The sequence below is a fragment of the Lepus europaeus genome, chromosome X, assembly GCF_033115175.1.
Source record: "Lepus europaeus isolate LE1 chromosome X, mLepTim1.pri, whole genome shotgun sequence".
Taxonomy (NCBI): domain Eukaryota; kingdom Metazoa; phylum Chordata; class Mammalia; order Lagomorpha; family Leporidae; genus Lepus; species Lepus europaeus.
In genome coordinates this window covers 106,208,688-106,219,265 of record NC_084850.1, presented here as the reverse complement: position 1 = coordinate 106,219,265, position 10,578 = coordinate 106,208,688, and positions in this window count along the sequence as shown.

Below are 10,578 nucleotides of genomic sequence, written 5' to 3'. Positions count from 1 at the left end.
GAGAGAAAGGTCTTCCTTTTCCGTTGCCTAGCTACTTAAAAGAAATGTTAGTGTACCTAAGGGGAGACATAGACTCCAATACAATAATAATGGGGGACTTCAATACCATACCCTCAGCAATGGACAGATCAACCAGACAGAAAATCAGCAAGGAAACAACAGTTAATTGACTCTATGGATCAAATGGACCTAACAGATATCTGCAAAACCTTTCACCCCACAGTGGCAGAATACACATTCTTCTCATCAGTGCATGGAACTTTCTGGAGGGTAATCCATATGCTAGGACACAACACAAGTCTCAGGACATTAAAATAAATTGAAATCATTCCATGCATCTTCTCTGATCTCGTGGAATAATGCTGAAAATCAACAACTCAAGAACCTTGAGATCATATACAAACACACAGAGACTGACAAACATGCTTCTGAATGAACACTTGGTCATAGAAGAAATCAAAAGAGAAATCAAAAAATTTCTGGAAACAAAGATGACAATACGTATCAAAACTTATGGGGGGGACTGGTGCTGTAGCATAGCAGGTAAAGCTGCCACCTGCAGTGCCTGGATCTCATCTGGGCAACAGTTCAAGTCCCAGCTGCTCCACTTCTGATCCAGCTCTCTGCTATGGCCCAGGAAAGCAGTAGAAGATGGTCCAAGTCCTTGGGCCCATGCACCCATGTGAAGCTCCTGATTCCTTTCTTCAGATTGGCAGAGCTTTGGCCATTGCAGACAACTGGGAAGTGAACCAGTGGATGGAAGACCTCAGTTCTCTCTCTCTCTCTCTCTGCACCTATCCTTCTCTCTGTGTGTAACTCTGACTTCCAAACAAATAAATAAATCTTTTTTTTTAAAGTGGACCAAGTGGGATTTATCTCTGGTATGCAGGGATGGTTCAACATTTGCAAATCAATGTGATATAGCACATTGACAAACTGAAGAACAAAAACCATATGATTATATCAATAGATGCAGAGAAACCATTTGATAAAATACAGTATCCTTTCATTATGAAAATTCTAAGCAAAATGGGTATAGAAGGAACACTCCCCAACATAAAAAGGGCAATTTATGACAAATCCATGGCCAGTATCCTACTGAATGGGAAAAAGCTGGATGCATTCCCAATAAGATCCGGAACCAGAAAAGGATGCCCACTCTCATCATTACTATTTAATAAAGTCCTAGAACTTTTAGCCAGAGCAATTAGACAAGAAATAGAAATCAAATGGATACTATTTGCAGATGACATGATCGTCTATATAGGGGATCCAAAAGACTCCACTGAAAGACTATTGGAACTCATACAAGAGTTTGGTAAAGTGACAGGATACAAAATAAATACAGAAAAATCAGTAGCCTTTGTATACACAGACAATGTCACAGCTGAAAATGAGCTTTTAAGATCAGTCCCATTCACGATAGTTCAAACAAGAATCTAACACCTTAAAATAAATTTAACCAAAGATGTCAAAGATCTCTATGATGAAAATTACAAAACACTAAGAACAAAATAGAAGAAGACATTGAAAAATGAAAATATCTTCCATTTTCATGGATTAGAAGAATCAACATCATCAAAACGTCCATACTACCAAAAGCAATTTACACATTCAATGTGATCCCTTATCAAAATACCAGACATTCTTTGCAGATCTAGAGAAAATTGTGCTGAAATTCATATGGAGACACAAGAAACCCCAAATTCCAAAAGCCATCTTATACAATAAAAACAAAGCCAGAGGCATCACAATACCCTATTTCAAGACATACTACAGGGCAGTTATAATCAAAACAACCTGGTACTGGCTCAAAAACAGATTTGTAGACCAATGGAATAGAATAGAAATGCCATAAATTAATCCATGCATCTACAGCCAACTTATCTTTGATAAAGGAGCTAAAATCAACCAATGGGGCAAAGAGAGTCTCTTTAAATAATGGTACTGGGAAAACTGAATCTCCAGTTGCAGAATCATGAAACTAGATTACCTTACCTTACACCTTACACAAAAATCCACTCAAAATGGATCAAAGAGCTAAATCTATAACCTGATAGTACAAATCATCAGAGAACATGGGGGAAACTGCACAAGACATTGGCATAGGCAAAGACTTCATGGAGGCCAGCGCCACGGCTCACTTGGCTAATCCTCCACCTGCGGCGCCAGCACTCTGGGTTCTAGTCCCGGTTGGGGTGCCGTATTCTGTCCCGGTTGCTCCTCTTCCAGTCCAGCTCTCTGCTGTGGCCTGGGAAGGCAGTGGAGGATGGCCCAAGTGCTTTTCAGATCAGCACAGCACGCTGGCCATGGTGACCATTTGGGTGGTGAACCAACGGAAGGAAGACCTTTCTCTCTGTCTCTCTCTCTCACTCTCTAACTCTGCCTGTCAAAAAAAAAGAAGAAGAAGATGACTTCATGGAAAAGACTCCAGAGGCACAGGCAATCAAAGACAAAATGGACAAATGGGATTACATCAAGTTGAGAAGTCTCTGCACTGCAAAAGAAACACTCAGCAAAGTGAAGAGACAACTAACAGAATGGGAGAAAATATTTGCAAACTACGCAACTGATAAAAAGTTAGCATCCAGAATATATAAACAACTCAAAGAAAAAAGAAGTTCAACAATAACAAAACAAATGATCCATTTAAGAAATGGTCCAAAGACTTAAACAGACCTTTTTCAAGAGAGGAAATTGAAATGGACAACAGATACTTGCGAAAATGTTCAGGATCATTAGCCATAAAGGAAATGTAAATCAAAACCACAATGAGGTTTCACCTCACTCCGGTTAGGTGGCTCACATATGAAACCTACAAATGACAAATGTTGATGAGGATGTGGGGGGAAAAGGTTCCCTGATCCACTGTTTGTGGGAATGTAAACTGGTGCAACCACTGTGGAAGATAGTATGGAGTTACCTCAGAAATCTGAATATAGACCTCCCATATGATCGAGCTATCCCACTCCTGGGAATTTACCCAAACCAAAAGAAATCAGTATATGAAAGAGTTATGTGTACCTCCATATTCATTGCAGCACAATTTACAATAGTAAAGACATAGAATCAACCCAGATAGCCATCAACTGTTGACTGGATAAAGAAATTATGGTATATATACAATAAGGAGTACCATTCAGCTGTAAAAAAAAAATGAAATCCTGTCATTTGCAATAAGATGGCTGCAAATGGAATCCATTATACTTAGTGAAATAAGACAATCACAAAAAAGATACTATATGTTTCCCCTAATTCAAAAATGTAACTAATGGAATATCTAAAATATAATGTATTAGAGTGAAACAGACATTATGAGATTCAATGATTATTTGCAGCCCTGTCTCTTTCATTGAGGAACAGTGTTTTGTTTACTTTTGTTCAATTTTGTTTTCTTTCTCTCCATACTATTTGTTGAACTCCTTTACCTAGAATAGGGTTAACTATATGATCATTGAGTATACTGAAAATAGATCATGGTAAACATTAAGAATGTTTAACATTCTTAACTCCCTCTGAGAGAGAAGAGGAGTGAGGGTTGGAGTTGGGGGGGTGGTGAGAGAAAGGGTGGAAATCCCACTATGTTCCTAAATCTGTATATATTAAATATATGAAACTTGTGTAACTTAAATACAATTAAATTTAGAAAAAGAAAAAAATACAATTATTTACTCAAAATCTCTCTTCTGTCCAACCTCATTAGCGACTTGACTCATTGGCAAAAATTCACTCCCCTGATGCCAATTTCTTTCCTATAAATGAACCTCAGGTACCTCATTCTTCCAGTTCTTAAGCTTAAATCTCTGTAGTAGAATTAGTACACATCCTCTCCTTCTAGTCCTACTTCTACTCCCAAGCAACTCACTTAAAACAATTTGGAAATTTTTTCATGCTTTTGATTACCTATCAATAAGACAGCAAAATACTCTGCTACAAGTGAGAAGTAACATAATTGTTTGGGAAAATGATTTGACAGTATTAGCAATGGGGAGCATACGTACACCCTATGATCCAGCAAATCTATTCACCTGTAATATCTTCAAACAAGCAACTAGAAATTGCCTTTGACAGTACAACAGAAAAATAAAACCATCATATTTTCAAGCAATCAAATATGCATCAATGACATGAATAATTTACAACTATACACAAAAATATGAATGATTTTCACAAAGTGTTGAGTGTAAGAAGCTAAGCACAAATTTCATCATATGAAGTTCAAAAGGAGATAAAACTAATCCTTGTGGTTAGAAGTTAGGATTTGGGGGTACTCTTATAGGGAGAGTAGTTCCTGGAAGAGACATTTTCAGTCCTTTGAATGCTTGTAGACCTCTGGTAATTTTTGAGTTCTTTGTGTACTGGTTACAAGTCTTGTATTTTAAAAACTTAACCAGATGTGCATTATGATTTGTTTATTTTATATGTATATTGTATTTCAGTAAAATGTTTTTAAAAGATGTGGGCAATTGGCATAGTGGTTAAGACACTGCTTGCGATGCCCTCATGCCATATCAGAGTGTCTGTGTTCAAGTCCCATCTCAGCTCCCAATTCTAATTCCTCCTAATGTGTATCCTGGGAGGCAGCAGGTGGTAACTCAAGCAATTGAGTCCCTGCCACCTGCTGGGAGAACCGAATTGAGTCTTGGCTCTGGCTTCAGCCTGCCCAAACCCCAGTAGACATTTGGCGCAGGCTGGTGTGAATCAGCAGATGGGCTATCTCTTTATGTCCACATCTTTGCTTTCAAATAAATAATTACTTTTTAAAAATTTTCCAAAGATATAAGAAATCCAAAACAAAAAGAAATTTCATTCTGAATGAGGTACTTTCATAGCAAAGTGGACATACTATTGGGTGAATAAATAACACTGAAATAAATGGAAGTGAAAAAGAGAGTGCCATGACTTTTCATATTTAAATATGAGATACAGGGTGGGTGTGCATTGCAATGATTAAAGTCACTACTTGAGATGCCATTGTCCCCTACTGGAGTGCCTGGTTCAAGTCCCTTTCAATTCAGCTTCCTGTTAATGTACATACTGGAAAGCAGCAGAGGATGACTTGAGTACTTGGGCCCTTGCCACATAGGAAACCTGGGTTTGGTTCTAGGTTCTATGCCCCTAGCCTAGGCCTGGTCCAGCCTCAGCAGTTGTAGGTATTTGAAGAGTAAACCACCCAATGAAATATGTTTGTCCCCTTGTGTCTTTCTTTCAAATGAAATGAAAATAAATAAATTTGATCAAAAATATGAGTTGTAATATCTTCTACCCTGATAAGTGATAAAATACACCTTATATCCCCCATTTTCTGGCAGTCCCTCCCCCCTTCTCTATTTACACTACATTGAATACTTGTGTCAACTATATGAGGATCTTACATTGCTCTGAACAAAAGATGCTAGTCAGCTGGTTTTCCAATACACATACACACACACACACACACACCTGTAGACAACACAAAAAAACAGAATCAAGATTCTACTCTTTGTCAATTACTAGCTTTTTCTGCAAGGAAAAATGGTGAGTCACGTTCCCCCTTAGCATTTATGTGTCCCATTTCTAGAATAGAAGAATCAAAATACTAAATCATTCAGTATGTAAGACATGACTCTTTCCTAAAGAACATGAAATCTACCATGAAGTGGAATTAGATTTTCTTTCTGTTTACTTCACTGAATTGTTTATCAGCTGCTTGGTGATAAAAGGAGGCAGGAAAGGGAACAATTAATTTTGGAAAGATTAATAGCTCCCAGAATACTGGGGATTTTAGTGTGCTCTAGCTTACTATACCATCTTAAGTAGAACAGGACAACTTAGTCATGACTTCTGCATGGAAGATTGAAAAAAAAAAAGTGTAACTAGAAAAGTCAAAGAGAGGACTGCTGTAGCTAAAAGATTTTCTTAGATGTACTTTATCCCATACAAAAAAAAATGTAAACTCCAAATCTCAAAAGGATCTTAGGGGAAACTGTCCCAGTGTATACTTTATACTGTAGAATTCAGGGCTTAAATCTTTTAGGAACATGTGCCATTTATGAAAAATAGTATCAAAATCTTTTTATGAATTTTATATGTGTGACATATGGGTCCCTGTGATCTTTATAAAAATCACTGATACATGACTGTACGTATGTTAGGCAAATATCAGCAGTTATAATATGTAGACACAGTCAATTAACTTGTTGGATGGGTCCAAATAAAAATTTATTCAGTTTTCTGGAGTTGAAAGGTAAATGCAACTAAACATAGTATAGCCCTCAACACTTACATAATGGAAGTTTCCAGATGACTGAAGAAAGAAAGACTACAAATGTCCATTTGTTTCCAGGAAACATGACCATCTGCTAACACTTCTTTGGTGTAATTGAACAGGTTGGCTAATGACACTTTATTTCTCCTCAAATGACTTTTCCCCAAAAAGACATTTATTTTCTGTTAGAAAAGTTGAGTGATTTCAATGTGCCTCACTGGACAAACCACTCTGGTGGGCTCTAACAGAATTACTTGCAGCTAGAGTAGAGTGTTTTGTTGTAGACTTTTCTGGTGGGTCCTATTTTTATCCTCAACTTTAAATGTGGGCCACTTTTCTATGCCTTTGCTGTAAGATGCAAAACTGTCATTGAAATAAATTATGGGGTTGGCACACCGTGTACTGACTAGTATCATTATTTATAAACCAACCATTTCTCTTTCCTGGGGTAGTATAATATAGGACAAAGTACACAGTCATGAAGTCAGCAGATTTGGCTTGAGACTATCTGAGCTGCTTATTGCCTGGAGAAGGGAACTTCACTTGACTTAAGTGATTTTCTGGGATGGCCATTATGATGCCCATGTCCTGTATTGTGTGCCTAGGTTTGACTCCACTTTCTGACTTTATATTCCTACCAGTATGGACCTGTGGAGGTAGTGGCAATGACTGAAGTACTTGGGCTCCTGCCACCTATGTGGATCAAATTTCTATCTCTTGGTTTTTACCCTACTCACAGCTGGCTGATGCAGGCATTTGGATAGTGAACCAGAGGATGATTCTTCCTTCCTTCCTTCCTTCCTTCTCCCTCCCTCTCTCTCTCTCTCCCTCTTCCTTCCTTCCTTCCTTCCTTCCTCCCTTTTTTCTTTCTTTCTTTCTTTCTTTCTTTCTTTCTTTCTTTCTTTCTTTCTTTTCTTTTCTTCTCTTTCTTTCTTTCTTTTTATAATAAAAATAAGTTGACTTCTTTAAATGTAAAATGAATGAGGATGGACAAAGATCATTCTAATAGCATTGAGTCTGTAATGATTCAGTCATAACTATATGAAGAAGAGCTTTTAAAATGCAAAAGCATAAGACTTACATAGTAAAGTGGTTGAGAAGACATAGTAAACTAGCAGAGTAGACGTTGTGTTTGCCATATAGTGTATTTCTTTGAACCACCTCTGAGTTCACCTGCAGCCATTCTTGTGCATGAGTCCTACCTCAGCCACCTGAGGCTCTTTGCTTCTCTGCTTAAGAGCTTTCTCTGGTACTACAGGAGCTTGATTAGGTGTATACAGATGCAACAGGAAGTTGCAGAAAGTTAACAACCTTCAGGACAATCCTCAAATGATAGAGGATCAGAGCTGGTAGATAAATACATCAGTCTCCTCATCCCTTTGTAGGAAGATTTTGGAATGTATTTCACATAGTTTCACTTAGGGTTCCTGTGATTGTTAATTCTATGTGCCAACTTGACTGAAGAAAAGGATGCCCAGTTAGCTTGTAAAATATTATTTCTGGGCGTGTCTGTGAGTGTGTTCCTGGAAGAAAGTAGGCTTTAAATTGGTAGACAATATCACTCTCATCAAAGTGGGTGGGCATCACACAAACCACTGAGGAACAGAATAGAAAAAAAGGTACAGGAAGAGTTCACATATCTATCTTCCATCTTCTTCCCTCAGACTTTGAAGCTTTTGTTTCTTGGGCCTTTGCACTAGAAATGGGAGGTATATCATCACCTTTCCTTGTTCTCCAGCTTGTAGACACTGGAACTTCTCAGCTTTCATAATCTTGTGAGTCAATTTCTACAATAAATCTCTCTTCAAAGAGTTATGCGTAGCTATACACACACACACACGAGACTTCAAAAAGTTCATAGAAAAATAGAATTGAAAGATGTTTATTTTGGTGTAAAAATTATGTATTTTTCATATTATAAATTCTTCATGAACCCTTTGAAGATCGTGTGTGTGTGTGTGTGTGTGTAGTATTGATTCTATTTTTCTGGAGAACCATGACTAATGAATCTTCCATCAGACTTGAGCCTCAGGAGCCCACAGCAATAATCCATTGTTTAACATACCCCTTAATAATTTTTTTCCTCCCTTGTCTCACTTTCCCCACTTCTTCACTTATATGGTCTTGGACCACTTTCCAAATAAAATATATGACCCAGGTCCTTATCTTAGCACCTACTTTGAATAGGAGTGGGGCACATTAAAATAGTGGCATTGGTTCTTGAATGTTCCTGGGTAAATTAATCCCTCCATGCGCCTCTAAATCAAGGGGAAACTCTTTCCTAGTTCCTATTTCTGAATAAGGTGTATGCTACTGCTCTGAATTGTCTGTAAAGCTCAAGGCATTTTAGTACCTATGGTGATTACAAAATCTTTAAGATTTATTTTATTTATTTGAAAGTCAGAGTGGCAGAGAGAGGGAAAGACAAAGACAGAGATTTCCATCTGCTTGTTTACTCCCCAGCTGGCTACAATGGCTTGGACTGAAGCAGAAGCATATAACTCCCTCCAAGTCTCTCATGTGGGTGACAGGGAACTGAGTACTTGGGCAATCTTCTACTACTTTTCCAGGCACATTAGCAGGGAGCTGGATCAGAAGCAGAGCAGCTGTGACTAGAACTGATGTTCCAATATGGGATGCTGGCATCACAGGCAGTAGTTTAACCTACTGCACCACTACACAGGCCCCAAAATATATCTTTTGACTGTATCAACTCTTTTTATTTGACAAGTAGAGTTAGACAGTGAAAGGGAGAGACAGAGAGAAAGGTCTTGCTTCCATTGGTTCACTCCCCAAAATGGCTGCCACGGCCGGCACTGTGCCGATCCGAAGCCAGGAGCCAGGTGCTTCCTCCTGGTCTCCCATGCAGGTGCACGGGCCCAGGCACTTGGCCCATCCTCCACTGCCTTCCTGGGTCACAGCAGAGAGCTGGACTGGAAGAGGAGCAACTGGGACTAGAACCGGCGCCCATATGGGATGCCGGTGCTGCAGGCAGAGGATTAACCAAGTGAGCCACAGTGCCAGCCCTGATGTATCAACTCTTTTTAAAAGTTTTTAAAAAATTGATTTGAGAGGCAGAGAAAGAGACAGACAGGCAAATAAAGTCTGGTTCACTTCCCAAAGGCCTGCAACAGCTGGGATTGGGCTTGGGCTAGAGCCAGGAGCTGGGAACTCAATCCAGGTCTCCCATGAGGGTGACAGGGATCCAAGTACTTGAACCATCACTGTTGCCTTTCAGGGTCTATATTAGCAGGAAGTTGAAATCGGGAGTCAGAGTTAGGGATCCAACCCAGGCACTCTGATATGGGATGTGGACATCTTACACAGTGTCGTAACCATTAAGTCAAACATCTGCTTGCAGCAGAGACCAATTGCAAAAAAGTTACAACTGAGGAATAGGACTCATAACTACTTTTGGTATTGCTAAATTTTGTAGATTATTGTCCAAGTTTAATATTTGAGTTAAATAATGACTCATATGTTCAATTCCTATATATATTCAAGGAATATCAAAGAGTGTTTCTGAGGTGTCAGACATACTTCTAGGCACCAAGCATACATCGATAAATATGGTATACATGGATTATCTTCTCATGGAATTTAAATTATATTAGGAGAGACAGACAATAAAGCCCAAATTAGATAATCTACTTTTTAATTATTATTATTATGACATTTGCCATGAAAGAGAATATATAGATTTGATTTGACTTCTGAACTTCTAGAGACCAAACACTATGCAGATCACAAGATATACAATTACTGATACATTCTTAGCCTTTTTGAAGTAGTTAAAAATCCTGGTATCTATATCATTTTATTTACCACTTTGTCTCACAGTGGAAGAATACAACACTGCATGTTTCTATTTTGTTCCTCTCAAAAACAGAATGGTTGTCAATGCTATTAACTGGCTTCATGGAACTTTTACTGCTGCCTATAGTGGTACGATGAATTATTGATGGGGTTAATCTTCTCCCAAATAATTTAGCTCTTCTGCAATTTACAGCAGTAAGTTTTTCAAATATGTCTTTACTACAAACCCTCCCCTTTTGTCTTTCATAAAAGCTTCTGGAGACATTTGTTACCTTGCCCTGTCATCCTATGTAGTGTTAAATATAGTGGAAATGGCTTAATATCATAAAACATGGTGAGGAAGATTGCTGAGAGTAGAATATAATCAATTTGCTCCAATTCTAGTTTACATGAAAATTTATTGCTAAATCGCCTTTTTAAGAGCTGCTTTGGTTATTTAATATTGATCTCAAAATGATTAAGAAGTGGAACACGATTGATTTTTAAGTGAAAAAAGTCCCTATAATGAGAGTAAA